Source organism: Carlito syrichta, unplaced genomic scaffold (assembly GCF_000164805.1).
Source record: "Carlito syrichta isolate Samal-C Ts95f unplaced genomic scaffold, Tarsius_syrichta-2.0.1 Scaffold94248, whole genome shotgun sequence".
Taxonomy (NCBI): Eukaryota; Metazoa; Chordata; class Mammalia; order Primates; family Tarsiidae; genus Carlito; species Carlito syrichta.
Window position 1 is genome coordinate 220,754 of NW_007038344.1, and position 20,809 is coordinate 241,562.

The window sequence follows — 20,809 nt, forward strand, 5'->3', positions numbered from 1 at the left end:
TAACTATTCATAAGTTAAATTACTCAGAAACTTGTCAACAGAGAAAAAAAAAATTCCTGGTACTGCTCTGCAAGGGGCCAGTATTATTTTAAAATAGAGATCAGTGACTTAAAGGAAGGCATTAAGATGTTTCTCACAATGCAAATCAAAACCACATTGAGATACCACCTAACCCCAGTAAGAATGGCCATCATTAATAATATAAACAACAACAGATGCTGGTGAGGATGCGAAGAATAAGGAATGCTTCTACATTGCTGGTGGGAATGCAGACTAGTTCAGCCTCTTTGGAAAACAGTGTAGCGATTTCTGAAAGAACTAGACATTGATCTTCCATATGACCCAGCAATCCCCCTACTGGGAATATACCCAGAGGAACTCAAATCATTCTACAAAAAAAAAATGCCTGCACATGCATGTTTATTGCAGCACTATTCACAATAGCAAAAACATGGAACCAACCATGCTGCCCATTGAAGGAGGACTGGATAAAAAAAATGTGGTACATATACACAAAGAAATATTACGCAGCCATAAAGAAGGACAAACATATGAATTTCGTAGCAACTTGGATGGATTTAGAGTCCATCATACTCACAGAAGCAAATAACAGAGTACCACATGTTCCTCATAAGTGGACCCTGAACATTTACCATAATACTGTAAGAAGGGGACTGGCAGTAGTGGGACACTGCCAGAGTTGGAGTGGGGGAGTATCCAACATCAATCAGGGTACCTGATCTCAACCAAGGCAAAGTGGGGACCAAAGGGAGGCCCAAATTTTACCCGTATGGTGACCACTTGTACACTTTATCCTGAATTGTACCCCACATCTTTAAATATAAAAAGCAAATGAATAAGATGTCTCTCATTAAAATCACAAATGACATCGTATTGAATGCGAGAACATATCTTCTGCAATACAAAAATAAGATTCAAAATTTTCTTTGTAAACTGGAAAAATGCAATTAACCATAAAAATAAAATGAAATGGAAAGGGGGCATCATTGGCTCATTGCACATTTCCATCATTACAGTTTCTTGTCTAAAAAAATAGACATAAAGTCTCCATAAACAAAGGACAAAGTCCCTGGCCACAACACAGTTACTAGTAGCTTGGAAATTTTTAAGGTAAAATCTATGCATGTTCAACTCACTTCTAAGTGACATGTGCATTAAATTCTTTTAAAACTCCACAAAGTAAGTTTCAACTATTTAATTTTTGATGAAGACAAAGATCACTGTATTTTCAGTAACTTTACAAAAACTTAAGGTGATTAGCATTTCCTTTTTTTAGATCTGTGCATTTGTTTTGGAGAGTGAAAGAAACAATCCAAATGTTTAATGTATTTGATGAAAAATACTTGCCTTTGCATGTGCCATAGTCAGTTCATTTGCTGCATTCACTTTGATAATATCTCAATTCCATTGATTTACACTGAAACTATATCAATAAAATATGCAGAAACATTGGGAATGGTCTTAAAAAGGAATTGACAGGATATAAATAAATATATGTTACATTGGGGCAGAACATATATGACACGTATATTATAACCATGGGTCTTGATAATCATTTATGTTGCCTAGGCATTATCTCATTTGCTCAACATAGAACTTAAGTAAGGAAGACAAGATAGATATTGATGTTCACTTAAAAACGAAGAATTTGGACCTCAATAGAGAAAAACTATGCTATGGGAGAGGCAGGATACTACGAAAAAGAGCATTAGATAATAAACTTGGATGGGATCTTGCATGAGTTTTGTCACTAATTAGAAGGATGATGTCATGTGGTATCCTTGGATCTTAACATTTGTCGTTCTCACTTACCAATTATTTTTAAAATTTGTAGAAATTTAAAAAATAATTGGTAGGTGAGAGAGGCAAATGTTAAGATTCAACCATTTCCTTGCCTCCAGAATTCTTGCCATCACATACATTCTCCCCAGCTCTGTCATTCACATAAACATTTGGAGATGTACCACACACACACAGTGAGGGTGCAATAAATACTAGCTATTAATGTTGTTATCATTAGTATTATTTATCATAACACAAATATTTATTGAATATCTATGATCACTCTGCTGTGTGTTAGATTTAAAAAGGGAAAAACATAAAATATATAGGCACGATTTCTATCTTTATGGATCTTACACAATACTCTAATGGGGTTACAAAAACCATCTATTCAAAATCCAATTCTCCCCGTCAGGCTGCGACAGCTGCTCATTTTTTATGGGATACAGTCCAATTGCTCTGACATGTCATGCAAGGTCTACCATGATCTGACATTTCCCTACAACTTCAACCTCACGTAACCCCATTTGATGTTTTCAAATTTTAGCTTTCAAAGCACCTGTGTTTTGTAAATCCCTTGCCCTATCCTTGAATGAATGTGTTTACCTGGGTTTTGTAAACCCTTGCCCTATCCTTGAATGAATGATGCAGAATCTTACCTTTGTGCCTTTGTGAATGATATTTCTCTTATTTAAAATTCTCCAGAAACCATATAAAACTGGCCAATTGCTGCATGCTCTTTAAGATTAGACTCAAATTCCACCTTTTTCTAGATAGGCTTCTCTGATTTTTTTCCCTCAATTTTCAGAACTTAGATTGGATCTGGCACATTGGTTTATAATAGTGGTTTTCAGCTGGGAATCATTTTACTTCAAAGGAGACAAAATGTCTGGAAACATTTTGGCTGTTAACAACTGGGGTTATGCTACTGGCTTCCTAGCAGGTATAGGCCACAAACGTAGGTAACCATCTTACAATGCACGAAGGAACTGTCTCCAACAAAGAATTATCTGGTCTCATATGTCAGTGCTGTTGGGGTTGGAAAACGTCATGTAAATGAGTCTGGTTATAAGCTTCCCTTGCCCAGAAACTCTGTCTTTCTTTTCTTTACGCGAACAGTGTTATGGCCAAAGCCTGAAGCATGCTTAATTGATATTTTCTGAATGAGTGAAAGGAGGAAGGGAGCAGGCTGTGCATGATTTTTAAATTATTATGTTACAAGACCAATAAGTTTGTAGGCTTGCTGTGTAGTAACAGACCAACACACCATGATATCAGGGTTTGCAGCAGAAAAAGAGTTTAAAGATTGCAGTGCAGCCAAGCAAGGAGACAGAAGGAACCCTCAAATCTGTCTCCCTGAAGAGTTCTGGGCTGGGTTTTTTAAGGGATTATGGAGGGTAAGGGCCTGGAAAATTGGGGTCATTGATTGGTTAGAGTAAGAGAGATTAAACTGCATTCTTTGGTGAGTCAGCTATTCATGGGGTCCTTCTCACCAGCTGAAGTCAGTAGTTTCAAGGACCTGAAATAATATCCTGAATGGAAAACTTAAGTTTCTCCAATGCTTAGGTTTTTATATCAGAATGCTTAAGTTGTTAAGGAGAGCTACAATCTTGTAACAGGGTCTACTTGATTCTGGGGCAATAGGAAGCAAACAACCATGAGGAAGTGGGTCAGGGGGCAAGTTGACCTAAAGATTAATTCTGAATGTGCTGTGAGCTTATGCTGTGGTTTATTTTTGTTTTTTCCCTCTCCCTCCTCTGATTAATTTTATAAAGGTTATAGGGATGGTTTTATTTTTTCCTTTTTTATTTTTTTGGCATTTTCTTTGTAAAATTATTTTAAAGATGTGAGGCACAATTAAAGGTTAGGTATACAAATGTTCATAATGCAGGTCCCCTTGTTGATGAGGTGGGCCCCTCCCTGCCGTGGCAGTTTCCGTCAACTGCCAATCCCACCTCCACTCCCCTGGCAGTTTCCGTCAACTGCCAATCTCACCTCCACTCCCCTGGCTGTTTCCCACTACTGCCAATCCCTTTCTATAGTATTATGATAATTTTTCAAAGTCTGCTTATGAATGAGAACATATGGTTCTTGTTCTTTGTTTCTGTAATAGATCACTGAGTATGATAGACTCTAAATCTATCCAAGTTGCTGTGAAGTCCATATGTTTGTCCTTCATTATGGCTGTATAATGTTCCATTGTGTGTATGTACCACATTTTAAAAATTCAGTCCAGCTTTGATGGGCAGCATGATTGGCTCCATGTTTTTGCTATTGAATAGAGCTGCAACAAACATGTGTGTGCAGGCATCTTTTTGTAGAATGATTTGAGTTCCTCTGGGTATATGCCCAAAAGGGAGATTGCTGGGTTAGAGGGAAGGTCAGTTTCTAGTTCTTTCAGAAATTGCCACACTGTCTTCCAAAGAGGTTGCACTAGTTTGCATTCCCACCAGCAGTGTAGAAGCATTCTTTTTTCTCTGCATCCTCACCAGCATCTGTTGTTTGTTTTATTAATGATGCCCATTCTTCCTGGGGCTAGGTGGTATCTCATTGTGGTTTTGAATTGCATTTCTCTGATGATTAGTGAGGCTGGGCACTTTTTCAAGTGTCTGTTGGCTGCCCATATATCTTCTTTTGAGAAGTTTCTATTCATGTCTTTTGCCCACTTTTTAATAGGGCTGGTTTTTTTTTTTTTTTTTCTTTTTTGGAGTGTTTGAATTTCTTGTAGTTGGTAATTATTTTTTTCCCATTCTGTGGGCTGTCTCCCTGCTCTCTTGATGGTTTCCTTGGCTTTGCAGAAGTTTGTCAGTTTGATGAAGTCCCACTTGTCTCTCTTATTTCTTATGGTATGGGCACTTAGGGTTCCAATTGCCAGTTCCAATTTCCATAACGGTGTCTCCTGCGTTTTCTAAGATTCTTATAGTTTGAGGTTTTACATTTAGGTCTTTGATCCATTTAGGTTAATTTTTATGTATGGTGATAGGTAGGGGGTCCTGCTTCAATCTTCGGCATGTGATCAGCCAGTTTTCCCAGCACCATTTACTGAATAGTTTCTCCTCTCCCCAGTGATTGTTGTTGGAAACTTTGTCAAAGATGAGTTGGTTGAGAAATTGAGGCTTTGCTTCTGGGATCTCTATCCTGTTGAGATGATTTTAATAAGAAGTGTTTGTCCAATAATATAGTAGTGCCTCCCAACTTGGAGATGAAATTTTTAAGTTGGATGGAGTATGGTGGAGGAAATGTGGATAGGAGACAGAAAAAAAATCACAGGAATTAAGGGTCCAAATTCTAATAAAAGAAAAGGAGAATTAAGAGAAAGTGTCAAGATACCTATATTTACAATAATTTTTCTAACAGTTAAACTTCTTTTATATATGAGGAAAGTGTTTACATAATGTTCCTTATTGTAGCCTATTAATATTGGTATATGTACAGTTTCAGTAAACTAATATTACTTTTACTTTTCTGGAATTTAGAACTAATGTAAATTACCTAAAATTAATCCTACATAATTGTATTGTATTTTATAACCTGACATTATTTTATCGATTATTTAAGATGTGCTGTCTCAGTCTTTCTCCCTCTTTATTCTGAGTATAAAATTCTGTGTAAGCAAAAGCTTCCCTGTTTTTGGATGGTAGGCGAAAGAATTCTTATAAAATAAGATCTACTTTAGACTGTCAAGCTGAAATCAAATGGAAACATTTTTGAAGTTTAAAATAGTTCTTTACATTTTCATGCCTTTCTGAAGTGTATTATTTCAATCAATATCAGCCAGGAAAGCACTGAATTACTACCAAAAACAGTACTTGAAATACTTCCAAGTTTTGTAGAAAAAACTCTCAAAACTGGAAGGGCTGGAAATCTCATGGTAGAAAAAGAGTGTTAAAAAGCCATCAGGAGATAGAGAATCTGTGACCCCAAATTCTCTTAATTAAACACCATTGACACAATTAATTTATTTTTCTTTATTTTAAAGATGTGGGGTATAATTCAAGGTTAGGTATACAAATGTTCATAATGTTCATTATGTAGCTACCCTGTTGATGAGGTGTGCCCCTCCCTCCCTTGGCAGTGACACTTAATTTTTAATAATAACACATTTTCCCAAAAAAAGTTAACTAAGAATGCAATGAGAATTCCTCATTCCCATGCATTGTGAATTAGAAAAACTCATTTATCAAATATACTTCCATGGCATCACATTCTAGAATTGAAATTTTCCCCCTCTCCATTTTTCAAGTTCCTATAATGTACCTTCCCCTGCCCATATTCTCTTTTAACATTTTTTAACCTCTGAAAATGATTTACAAAGTTTTTGCATATAAGTAGTCTCTACATAGATCCCCCCTTTTTTTTTTTTTTTGAGTCGGAGTCTCACTCTGTCGCCCAGATTGGAGTGCAGTGGCCGTTCCTGGCCACCGCAGCCTCGACCTGCTGGGCTCCGGCGATCCTTCTGCCTCAGCCTTCCAAGTAGCTGGAATTACAGGCATGTGCTACCACGCCTGGCTGATTTTTTTTTTTTTTTGATTTATTGTAGAGATGAGGTCTCGCTGCCCAGGCGGGTCTCGAACCCGCGGGCTCAGGCAATCCACTCACCTCAGCCTCCCAAAGGCACGGGATTACAGGCTGACCCACCGAGCCCGGTTTAGATCCACTTTTTAATGTTCTCTTTAAAAATGTCTTAACTAAAACTTTTCAGGAATGAAATACTCTCCACAAAGGATGCTTGTACTTTACAATTTTTTAAATCATGACTTAACTTGCTCATTTTCATCTGCACAAAAATTCTGTAGAAGTCAAACAAGCAGAAGGACAACAGGATTATTAACTGAAATAGATTAAGACAGAGGGAAAATAGAAATAGGAAGCAGAAGCTGTAAGGCTTATGAAGAAATTGGTCTAAAATCACCCGGTTTTGCCCAGTGAGAAACACAGGGAAAGAGAAGAAGCCAGACAATTCAATGGATTAATCTGCAGAATTTATTAACCTTTTGAATAAAAGAGAATAAATATTAGTCAAACATTTCTAAAGGATTTAAAAAGTAGATGATTTGGGGTGAAAAAGGAAGAATGATTATAAAGGCAAGATGTGGTAGGGTAAAAAATAATGAATGTGGGCAACCCCTTCGGGTCCTCTCCCACTGTGGGAGCTTTTCTATCCTCTTAATAAATCCTACTTTCTAATAATAATAATGAATGTGAACTTCCAAAGAGAAATATTCATTGGAAATTAATCATGCAAAAGTGAAATAAAACAAGAAGCCAGAATTCAGATTTTCCTGATAGAAACACACCAGGGGCAATGATCGATCAATTTTATGTTCTGATCTGCTTTAGCTGATATGTTTGAATTCCTCTCTATCTCACTTTCTCTGAAACCGACTAGTAGTGCGAGAAATGGTCATACAAGACTGAACACAAAAACTAGATGGTATGTGACTTTAGTGAAGTGCTCTATTGGCCTATAGATAAGATAGAATTCTGTCAAGTCGAACCTGATAAAGAAACTTTTTTAAAAGTCTATGATTGATGTAAGAAGAGTGTTAGTAAAGATAAAACTCGTTAGTAGTGGTTTCTGAATAGGAACTAAGGGACAACTGAAATACATAACTTGATAATACAGATGTGATTTCAACCTCAGTGGCAAACTGGTGTTGGGACTCAGAAAGCATTAGCCCATGATATGGCACTTTGACATACTGAACTAAAGAAGCAACCTCAAGGTCTCGCTTACCTTCTCCCTTCCTCCCTCCCCACCTCCCCTTCCCCCCACCACTCCTGTCTCTCCACCCTCTGTCTCTCCCAAAACATAAAACGAGGTCATTCTCAGAAATTCCCTTATCCATCTAGAACTTTCTAAAGAGAAACTTAATTGTCTCAGTCCCTTCCCTAAGATTTCATTAATCAGAGAAGATCAAATCTCATGTCACAGAGGAAGATACTAAAAATTAAACATCACACATAGATCCCAGATGAACTTTGTCCCAAACTATTTTTGTCCTCCAGTCTCACTTGATTTACAAAAAAAAGTATTTGCAAGCTAATTTCTGTCTCTTGGATCCACTCATATCCCCTAAAATCGTTTACCAACCCTTTAAAATTATCTGCAGCACCTCCACTTTCCTTCTCTCTTTTGAAGAGGGTATTTAAGCTTCAACTATCTGGCCCTTCTTTTTTTTTTGACATTTAAAAAAATATGAAATGCTCATGCACATTCATGAATTTGTTATACTTTTCTCTTGTTAACCTCTCTTTTGTTATAGGTTTGTTGGTATGGTCTTTTATGTTGGGAATGAAGGATCATCCCCACTTCTGCCCCTACAGAGATGGTAGAAGGATCATGGGTTGTACTGATATTGGAATCCCAGTAATTTATTTACAAGGTGGGGTATTGGGCAAGATACTCAATCGTTGTGTATCTAATTTTCCTTATTTGTAAAAATAATATTCTCTTTGTGGTGAGAACACCTATAATCTATTGTCTTAGCTATTTTCAAACATACATTATCTTATTAGCTATAGTCATCATGATGTACAATAGATCTATCTCCTAAGCATATTCTTCCTAACTGAAATTTTGTTCAATTCATGATGTATATGTATATCAACATATCATGTTGTACACCATAAATATATACATTCTAAATTTGTCAGTTAAAAATTAGAACATTAAACCTTAAAATACATTTTACAAATCTCATCAAAGGGATTCTGTGAGGATCCAGTATCCCTACTGTTGAAAAACAATATGACAATGTCTATCACAGTGCCTGGATCATTACAGGTACTTAATGAGAGTTAATTCCATTCTTTATACCCTACTTATCTCCTACACAAATACACAGAAAAAAAATCTATATTTAATAGGTAATGCCCAGTTAAGAAAAATAATCATATTTATATTGCTTTGTGAACAAAAGCTCAGGTTAATGCATAGGTTAAAAAACTCTATCCTCTAGCTTATATTATTATATCTTTTAATTCTATGAATAATTTCTCAGGCTTTAGATTACATGGAGATAAAAATTGGAATAAATTTAAAGTATAGCAGGAAAATTTTATTTAGATATTGAACTTTGGCATTCAAATTTTAGCTTCAAAAATTCTCTGGATTATAAAGTTATTATATGTCCACTTTTATGTATGTAAAGTATAGTCTTTAAAAAGCAAAAATTTTAAACTTTCTTAATTGAAAAATTCAGCAGAAGTGATAATTTCTGCTATATGTCAGATTTTGACTGTGTCAATGTTCATAAATGCATTATTATACTTAATGCTCTGAAAACAGGAGAGACTATTTCATCAGCTGCTAGTTAATAAGAGTCTAGTGTTTGAACACCCAGTGTGGCAACATCTATGTTTCAACAGTTTGATAATACAATAGCTTCACTGTGCCCACATTTAATAAGGTCTAGGAAATGTGAATGTATTTAAAGTTGTGTCGTACAATACTCAAGAGGGCTGATATGTTGGCTGCATCAGAGCCCAAAGGAGAACTTGGATCAACATATTGCAGGATGAACAAAAATTGCTGAAAATTGACTTTAAATGGATAGTTGAGATGTCATCAATTCAGGTTGTCATTATAATGTGCTTAATCCAGAGAATCATCCAACATTTTATTTTAAAGAATTTAAGAAGTTTAACTTTAAAAACACAATGGATTATAATTCTTTAGAAGGATACGAACATGACTAACATTGAAAAGGATGATTCAAGCTTTTCAAAAAGAGTGCTGAGTGCTGGGTCTGGTTAAGGTTTATCTCTGTGAAAAATACCATAATCATTGGGAAACTTGGGAAAATTACGTGTCTCAGGTACAGCTTTAGCAAATACAACATGTCATGTTAATTCATAGTTGGAAATGAAAAATACATCTGACATTTTTTGTGAAACAAATCCTATGATTGTTTTTTTAGACCTTAGGAAGAATAAAGCATACCTCACCTTTAGTGGCCACCTCTATTTTGTTATTTAAACAAAATAAAAATGCTTTAAACCAGCTTCAAGGGAAGCCTTGGGAGAGGACTCTAGGAGATTGCAATCAATATGGATTCAAATTACTCTATGACTTCAATGTTTGAAACATTTAAAGGAGAAAACAATGTGATATTAGGTAAACTAGTGACATTCTAAACAGAGGGTGGTTACACACCTCATTAAGACAGACTATTAAGTCAATAATGCAATGGCTGTGAGCATTTGTTTGGGTTTCTAGCTTTTCATAAACTAATCTCTGCTTTGCAATAACTTAACTAATTTTTTTTTTACAAACCAATACAGTAAACCAGCAAAATGAGCAGATAATGAAGAATCAATGCACCTTGTCACATGCTCCCACCTCTTTTCAGATCATTCTCACTTTGCAAAGAAGCTGAAGCACTGGGATATTAAATATTTGAAGAAAGGAAAGGATAAAACTAAGCAAAACAACAACAACAATAACAACAAAAATAAACAAAAAACTCCACCAGGAGCATGTGGTCAATTCAGGAAATGTATGTGTTTCAGAGCACCCGTAATATTTCCTCTCATATTAAAGTTATTTTTCACTTTGACTTACTTTTCTCTTCATAATCTATTTTTAAAATAGATTAGTCCTCTACATTTAAAATGATGTCACTTAAAATTCAAAGAAACTTATTTTTTAAACTGCTTTGCTCTCATAACTACTGGCAAGTTTTTGTCTTTCCATTCTTTTGATTAGTTTGCATGGTTTGGTGGAACATTTTAGAACTCATAACTTGTTTAGAATATAATAGTTCACTAAGTGAATATTCTTAACTGTAATATCTTCGCATTTAAATCTGGTAGTTTAATTGAAAGAAAACTTCTTTGGAACAGAAACAATAACTGCAAACACATGGAAACTATTTCTCTGGGGGCAATAAAATATAGACACAATTTATTTCTGTAACACATAGTGCTTATTTAAAATACAGGTGTAGTCTCAAAGTTGATGTTTGCTAAAGGAAAAAAAGATCTATGTCCTTTTCTCATCTATTTCTTCTTTTGTTTTCTAAATAAAAAAACTTAATAATAAGTTTCAGAGAAGAAACATTTATTTTTTGAAAAGCCAGAGAATGCATCTCTTCCTTCATAAAATGCCAGACTGTATCCATTATTCTTGTGACTCACAGAATTCTAGAATATGTTTTCTAAAATGGAGAAGTTCTGAATTCATTTGAGGAAGAATGCATGATAGCACTGTGAAAAGCTGAATAACTTTAAACCTATCTGTAATTGTTAGAATCCAATAACTACTGATTTAACGACTCTTGACTCTACAAACTTGAGTGCCTATTTTACCATAAAAGTATGTATGAAAGGTAATAAGCCAATTTTTCTGAAACTAAAATGGACACCCAATTATACATCTTTTCTTATGTAGTTGATTATTTGAAATATACACATTGTCATTGTTGTCCTTATAAATAATCTTATGTTTCTACTCTGGTCGCTTGGAAAAGATGATTAGCTTCTAATGATGTCTGTTTATCTGGGTGCTATCTCCATTGACTTTATTGTTTGGTTAGGCTAAATATCTTAATTTACATATCTTATATTTCATCTAACAGTGTTTTAAGATCCATCGTTATATAAAACTCTGCTTGCTTTGCTGAATTCATAACTATAAGGAGCAACATATTTATGATTAATGATGGAAAATATGCTTCCAAGATGTTTTTATTTGCAGTTATAGATATAATTTGCTAAAGGATTTATGTGAGCACTACTCATAAATGTTCTGATCAGATGTTTGACTATAAAACATTTATAAATGCCACACTCCACAGGCTAATGATCTAAACATCTGAAATTGTATTCTGACTCCTACAAATGGTATACATTTTAGAACTTTTAGATATATTCTTTATATCTTCCTGTTTGAGGAAATACCTAGAAAAATAATAACTTCCTTGAACAGTGAGGACACTGTAGAGAATAACGATGATGAAGAACCCTGAACTATGAATCAGCACTCAACAGAGAGGCTAGATGTCAACCTTCAAGTCCAGTTTAGAATGTTTACACAGTCAAGAAAGCCAACAGCACATCCAAAGTGAAAAAGGACAATAGTGAGGAAATCACTTACAAGATGACAGAGTGTTATATATGATTAGGACATTCCTGAGAAATTGAAAGACATCATAGGCAGATTAAAAATTAATGATATGCCTATACCCTCAAATGATAGGGTTGTACATTTCAGGGAAATATTTGTAAATTCATTTTTCTCCACACCCATAACTTGTAACAATCTAACTTGTGTTTTAGCTGACTTTTTTTTCCCTCTTGGCCACCTCTTTCAGACTTTCCAAGGCAGTGTGGCTGGCACCATTATATATCTTTATCTTTATTTTTCTCTTTTTATCCTATTTCTCCTGTTTATTATTTAGCTCTACTCTATTTTCTACATTATTTTGGAACAAGAAAAATTATACAGTAAAAAGCATGTCAAAGCAAAACAAACAGAAAAGGAAAGAAGACTTTATTCAGTCAGTCTATCGAAGTATGAGAGAGAGAGAAAAACTGAAGGTAATTCCTCTGAAGCAAAGGTGGAAGGGTTTTTAAAGGCTAAAGTGAGCTAGTAGAAAAGAACTGGGGAATGTTAAGAGGGAAGTTGATCAATGGGATGTCTTGAGTGCATCAAGTTATTCCTGAGTTTGCAAGTGTTTTTCTCTGTGATTAGACCATCTGTGTTTGCTAATTGGCATCCATCAAATTTAGGCTCCTAAGGTCCCACAGAGATTGGGAAAGAGGGGTACTATCTCCTTCCATGTTTACATTTCAAAGAGATGGTTCCCAGGTTCTTGAGAAAGACATTGCCTAGGTTGCAAAACTGTTGTGAGGCTGGGAGAAGATTTACATACATTTCAAAAGGACAGAGAAAGAATTTGCAGTTACACATTTTCTTAAGTAAATGCTCTAAGAATATAGAGGTCTATGATAAAAAATAAACCTGTCTGAAGTTTACTCAAACTGAGGGAAATGTTAAGGCTATCTTGTTTAAGTGTATATCGATTTCCAATATTGATGATTGCATATATTTTGCATTTGTTGCCTATTTTTTTTTTTTTTTGAGTTGGAGTCTCACTCTGTCGCCCAGACTGGAGTGCAGTGGCCGCTCCCGGCCACCGCAGCCTCGACCTGCTGGGCTCCGGCGGTCCTTCTGCCTCAGCCTTCCGAGTAGCCAGAATTACAGGCGCGCGCTACCACGCCCGGCTAATTTTTTTGATTTTATTGTAGGGATGAGGTCTTACCTGCCCAGGTGGGTCTCAAACCCGCGGACTCAGGCAATCCACTCACCTCAGCCTCCCAAAGGCGTGGGATTACTGGCTGAGCCACCGAGCCTGCCTTGTTGCCTATTTTATAGGTGAATACTAATTCTGCAGTACACACACACATGAATGAGTGTAAGTATTTTTACACTAGGCTTCAATCTTCTGTCTGTGTTCTTAATTTTACTTCCTTTGCATAGAATTTCATTATTATTTATTGAACCAAAATTCATTAGCATGTCCTTGTACCAAATACTGAAACACCTAAGACACGGTTCCTCCTCCTAGATGCCTCTCTCTACTCGTTATCAGAATTGTTTAAGCCTTTATTTCCTTAAGGCAATGCCAGCCACATAATACAAGAATGGTGCAATGTGTTATCTAGCAAACTTACTGTAAGCTGAACAGATACACACAAAGTCTAGAAGTACACACACAGCCATCATATATCCCTTTGCAAGTTGTGTAGATTCCATTGTAAAACAAATCCAGAGTAGAGACAGGCATGCTCATCTTGTTCACTTGTTTCTGGCTCCTCGTAGCCTGGGCATCTTTGTTCAAAACTCTAGAGATGCACAATCCAATATGGTAGCCATTGAACACATGTGACTATTGATACTTGAAATATGACCAGCCACATTGAGAAGTGCTGCTGTTGCAAGATATATACATATATACACATCTATATCAAATTTCAGAAGCTTAATCTAATACAAATATGTAAAAATATCTCCAATAATTATATATTTATTGCTTTTTAAAATGGTAGTATTTTGGATATATTGGACTAAATGTTAAAATTAATTTCCCTTGTTTTATTTCATATTCTTATAATATAGCTATTAGGAATTAAAATTGTAGTGTGGTATGCACTGTATGTATATTTTTATTGGTGTACAAGGCTCTGGAGAACCAGACTTCCCCCATTCCCAGTACGTGGGGTGTTTCTATTCTTCATTTTGGTCCCTGTTATAAGAACTATCCCCTTTCATTTCTGCCTTCCTCTCTTGTTCAAATACTAACTGAAATGCCAACTCCTCCCTGTAGCACTGGGTTACTTAACACTAATCTATCATGTATAATGATTATATATATGTATTATCTTATTCCTCACACTAAAACATACTCCTTCTTGTATCCAACTCCCACCCATGAAGTTTATTATTAAACACATAGTCAAGTTCAGTCAATATTTATTAAATGTTCTACATTCTGATCAAACATCTAGCTGAAAGCTCACTGTCTCCAATTTGTCATCATATTTCCATGGCTCCATTTGCAGGAGGAAGATATAAATAAGACCTTTAAGTGAGCTGCTGTCCTGAGTTTGAGAAAACCCAGCCACCCCTCCTCTGCCTAACCTGGTCATTAGGCCTCAATCAAGGAGCTGAAACAAGTTACCAAATGCAGTCTGAAATCTGGCTTCTCTAGTGATGATTCTATTGCATTCAGAGATAAGTTGAGTAGAACATTTTCTAGCGGATAAAGAAAATGCTGATGAGAAATGTATTTTTATTGATGTGCAAGTTTTTTTTTATTCACAAAGAGTCTTAGTCAATGTTGTGATTGTTCCTTTCTTGTAAAAATGATGTCTAAAGGCAGGATTCTATTCATGAAAACTGTCAATAAACATCCTTGATAAATGAGTGAAAGAAATCAGAGTATTCACTGGAAAGAATTTCAACCCCATGCTGACTTCAAGCAAGTATAATTTAATGGAAACATCAATGACAAAATATTTCAATGGTCAATGTGCAGACCTATAAATTATTAAATTCTCCAAGGCTGTGAAGGAATTGTAAAACTCTATTTTCAAAGTGTTTGGGGTAGATGTGTTTTGAAAGAGTTGCCGCTCGAGGCACACATAGAACAGCTTACTTTGTTCCCTTATAAAAGGCTAATCGAGGAGTTTAGTGCACCATAAGGATGATCACCCCCCCCGGGGAACAGAAAATATTGCTTAACCTTTCACATTATTCATTCTGGGCACACAAGGGAATTATACTTGCTGCTAATCCTGAAGGATGAGTAAGCCCTTACATAAACACACTGTGAATGAGGATTTATAAAGGCAGATTTTACAGTAGGCTTTGGGATTAAGCATTAGTTCACATTCACTGTCTTCCAGCAGCCGACCCTACAGCTCTGGGCACCGTGTCCTCCATGTTCTGCACATCATGTAGAGCTGCCTGGATCTTAGTGAGATTCCACTGTGAGTGTTCTTGCCCAAAGAGACATGTGATAAATATAGGCTTACTTCACTTTCTTCCCATTTCAAGGAGAATATTGAGCCTAGATGGATCACAAGAGCTTGAAAAGAGTAAACTTTTCAGGTAAAATGAAAGGAATCAGTATATCAGTTGCTCTGAATAATGGCATATAAGACATATGTTATCTCAGAAAAAAATACATTATGCTAGACTGTATTTAAAATTTCAAGGTTATGGCTTAAGTGAGGATTTCTCAATTGTGACATCATTAACATTTTGGACTAAATAACTCTTTTTGGGGAGATAGGGTACTGTCTTTTGCGTGGTAGGATGTTTAGCAGTATTCCTAGTCTCTACCCACTAGAAACCAACAGATCTCCCTCCTGGTCTTGACAGCCAAAGATGTCTCTAAACATTGCCAAAATGTTCCCTGGGGAGGGCACAAAATTACCCCCATCAGAACCACTGATTTTGATACTATTTTACAAAGTTCACTTACATATGTGCATGTATGCGTGTGTGTTTACACACACATGTATGTTAGATCTGTGTCAACGTATACAGGCACATATAATCACATAAAAATTATAATGTATCTAAATGCTTGACAAAAATACATGAAACAAAACTGGTGTAATCACTATCAAGGAAAATCAAGAGAGACAATAATGATCTCAAATTATGTAGTCATGCTCTAAGTTTTCTTTTTTTGGAAAAAAGTTTTAAATAGTACTCTGTTAATTATAAAAGCACCCATCATTATAATTAAACAAAAAATAGTATTCTAAAAATGTTTGCTGAGCAACTTGAATGAACCAGATGCTCTTCCAAGAGTTAGGGCCAGGGTAGAGAAATGAAACAAACCGATCTTTGCCCTCATGAAGTATAGGGGAGTCATATCAAATAATGATTCAAACAAATATGATATTAACAGTTGTGATGTGAGTTCCGAAGACAAGTTTCATGGTAGGGACATTCTCCTAAGGAAGTGAGTTATCATGCATATGCTCGTATAGTCATACGCATATTTCATGTCAATGATGCTCATGTTATCATTCAAATCAATGGTTATGCTGATGAAATTTCAACAGTCTTGGAATATGTGGTTGGAATCAGAAGACTGTTGATCTCAGTTATGAATGGAAGCAGATGATCTCTTGGCTTCAGGTAAGATGCCAAGAGGGCAAGATTGAGGGGTCAGGTTAAGGTATCAATACCTGGGTTGGAATAAGCAAGGTAAGAAATATTACACAACAAAATCAAAAATAAAATCTATTTATAATAAGAACTATGATTGAAATATATATTATAGTACACATACAACATTTTAAGAACCAATTTCATTTGGGAGGTTTTTAAGTTCTGAGCATAAATTTTCCTTGTTAGCCAGATAAGGTAAAATAAGCTAAATGTAGTTTATAAACATGAGATATAAGGGGTACAATTGTATTTGTTAGTATGGGATGTCTACTGATTGAGGATAACACCACGGAACAAATGTCATGATCGCTATTAAGTTATTTCTTTCTGCTGTTGGAAGTCCAATGTAGGTTTGGATTGGGTGGTTGGGGGAAAGGAAGGTTCTGGTTCACATAGTCAGATGGAACTCCACAATCTTATAGCTGAGCCTTCGGGAATACGTATCATACTCCTGGGTCACCATGCAGGGCAGGATAAGCCAGGAATCTCAAACTGTGGCTCTTTACTGGCTATTTCAGTGGACACAATAGTCACGTGGTTCTGTTTAGTCATGTAGAAGAGAAAATGAAACATCTGGAGAACATCATTATGTTTCTGCTATATATATTATATATGAGTGTATATATAACGTATATACACAGAAGTGTTTGCATACTTTATGACAGTACTGTCATAAAGTATCTAGTACATTTGTATCTAGTACTGCAGTATCTGTCACAGAAACGAAAGAGAAGTACCTAACATCATAAATATGAACAGGTTAAATGCAACCACAAGATGGAATACTATGAGGCAGATATGCTTACGCTTACATGGAAAGAGTTAAAAAAATGTATTGTGCTGAGCTCGGTGGCTCAGCCTGTAATCCTGCGCCTTGGGAGGCTGAGGTGAATGGATTGCCTAAGCCCGCGGGTTCGAGACCCGCCTGGGCAACTTGGTGAGATCTCATCTCTACAATAAATCAAAAACTTAGCCGGATGTGGTAGTGCGCGCCTGTAGTTCCAGCTACTTGGAAGGCTGAGGCGGAAGGATCGCCGGAGCCCAGCAGGTCGAGGCTGCGGTGGCCAGCAGCAGCCACTGCACTCCAGACTGGGCAACAGAGTGAGACTCCGACTCAAAAAAAAAAAAAAGTATTGTTAAGTACAAGAAAATAAGATATACTACAGTTTTATAGAATGAAAACCCTGCCGGTGAGATTAGGGATAAAGGAAGGAAGACTTTATTCTATTTTATTTTTTTTTTTGCTTGATAGCCTTCTATCCTTCTATACTATTTGAATTACTTACTTTCTGAATTGATCATTTTTACATATGCATTCAATCAAGTATTACTGAATTAATAGGTTAAGAAAATATAATGGTTGCATTTTGACTACTCAGAAGAGGGACGTTATAAATGTGTAACAATGTCACTAGAGCCCATTAAGAAATCATAGTGCATAAAGGAAAGAATCTTTAGAAGCAATACAAACCTTAGAGCAATTTTAACTTGCTCTCTTTCTTGAGTCTAAAATTGTTCAATGAGCTCAAACCCCGACTGGCATTTTGACCATCAATTATCACTGTATATTTATAGATATGCTCTTTCCCAGCAATTTCAGAAGGTTAAAGCAAATGTATGTAATCAGTCTATTATTTGCAGGGAGATAAAGTGCCATTGAGGCTTGTGTGATCAAAGAAAAATGGTTCCAAAGATAACTTTGGCACTGGCTGATGTTAAATTGTCGAAAGAGAGAGCTTTTCAGATATAAGATAAATGTATATTTTTACTTTCAAATCTAGCCACATTGAGAATTAAAAAAATACAGCCCTTCGTGTTTGCATATGACTTTATTGATGTACTATCACAGGGATATATTATTGGAATTATGTTTTGTAGGCGTGATGGATTTCTCGCGAGTCCATCTTACACTGCCTGGTACAATTTGGAGCAATTCTAGCTCTTGAAAGATACTTCCTCTGGTCACAAGTTTTTCTTTTTCCCCCAATCAATACTTACGCTTCAGATAGAAATTCAGAGTCACTTTTTCAGTAATACCTTTTCTGACCCCAAGACTGGGTCAGGTCCCTTGACTGAATCATTTCAGAATGCTTTACAATTTTCCTTTGCTGTACTTATTAGACTGACTAGTTAAAGATTTGTGTTTGACATAACTTATCTCGTTCTTATGACTGTAAGCTTCAAGTCTTATTTGCTCACTATTATAAACACATCCCTGATCACACTGACTGAGACACAGGAAGTCTCAAAAGATGCCTATTGAATGAACGAATGCATGTAGGCAAATGTACCTGTGTGTGTGTGCATGCATGTACATGCATGTGTGCACATGCATCCTGTCCAGAGTAATCTACAAAAAGAGGCTAAGGGTACTACAGGAAGAATAAAGAGTTACATCTTTCCCTCTCATGTGCAAAGGACCCAAAAAGAATGATGTTGTGTGTTGGAACTAGTTCTGAACCATCCTAAAGCAAAGACAAACCCTGCATGGTCCTGCCCAAGTCCAACTGTGATGCAGTTTTGGAAATACTCTCTCAGATTTTGGAAAACATGCTACTACTGAACTATTGTGTCCACATGGCTGTAACAGTTGGGAGTAGAGAAGGAGAAAGATATTAGGGTTGCATTAATTCCTGACAGTAAGAGTTGAATTTCTCTAAAGAGGAATGAAAATGTAGACTGTGGCGATTCCAAATCATGGTTTTCATTAAGGGGCATGAAACTAGTGAATAACACAGAGACAGACAATTAGAACTAGCAATAGGGGTCATCTCCAAAGGACATTGTGGGAAAGGCTTGGTCTTATTTCTTCCTTTGAACTCTGCAAACAGTCACATTACGACAAAGTTTTAAGCTTTATTTGCAGTATAGTAATTTCTTTTCTTTTTCTTTTTTTTTTTTTGAGTTGGAGTCTCACTCTGTTGCCCAGACTGGAGTGCAGTGGCACGCTCCTGGCCACCGCAGCCTTGCCCTGCTGGGCTCTGGCGATCCTTCCACCTCAGCCTTCCAAGTAGCTGGAACTACAGGCACGTGCTATCACCCCTGGCTAATTTTTGATTTATTGTAGAGATGAGGTCTCACCACGTTCCCCGGGTGGGTCTCGAACCCAAGGGGTCAGGCAATTCACTCACCTCGGCCTCCCAAAGTGCTGGGATTACAGGCTAAGCCACTGAGCCCGGCCAGTAATTTCTTTCTTTTTTTTTTTTTTTTTTTGAGTTAGAGTCTCACTCTGTCGCCCAGACTGGAGTGCAGTGGCCGCTCCCGGGGCCACCGCAGCCTCGACCTGCTGGCCTCCGGCGATCCTTCCGCCTCAGTCTTTCAAGGAGCTGGAACTACAGGCGTGCGCTACCATGCCTGGCTAATTTTTGATTTATGGTAGAGATGAGGTCTCGCCAAGTTGTTCTTTTACTCTTCCCTTAACCACTAATAAAGTCTGCTTCTCATACTTAGCATGTCTCTCAGTGGTGGAGTGAGGAGTTGGGACCAAGTTTGTAAAGATCTGTGATCCTGGAGCTCCCAGCTAACATGGGTCAAATTCATCAGAGACACAAGGCCGCATTCTAAAGAGGTGGCATTAGGCCTGATGATGGTGAGGGCAAGAGAAGTTCAGACAATAGATGGCACCCAGATTTACAGGAATGAGAGGGATGACAAAGGCTGCACCAAAAAATTTTGGTCAGGCTGTGTCCTTGGTAAGACGTTCGAATTTCATTTTGCAACCAAAGTCACATTTGTTGCTTCTGAGCAGCTGCAAATTCTGGTCTACCCGGGTTCAGAAAGATAACTCAAGAGTCAGTGTGGAGGGAAGGCGGATCAGTGCTGAAGTCACTAAAAATGTAAGAGCAGAAAAAGTTAGTGTCTAAAAGAGGGAGGTTCTGATAGCTTATATTCTATTTTTGTAAGTCTGGTGGGTTGATTATTTTTGTTTGCAAAATAAAAATAGAAAAATTATCAACTTAGATTACTTACCTGGTCTGTGGAGGAGTGTCTCTCATGTATCTGGATTTCACTAAAAAAATCTATTTTGTGACATTAAAAAACAGGAGAACAGAAAATCAATCTACAGACTTTGAGTTGATGACTTTTATTATTAGTCAACATCATTTCATCTATTAGTCAACATCAAACTGTATAGTTGGGTCAACTGGAATCATGAAAGTAGCTATATCAGCATGGTTAAAGAATGAGGCTTTATTATACCACTGGAGTATATGCATGTGTATTTCTTTTATCTCCACCAAATTCATCTTCTCACCAGATTTTTAGAATCTAAATATTGTAGCAGTGTTAATTTTATTATCTGACAGAACT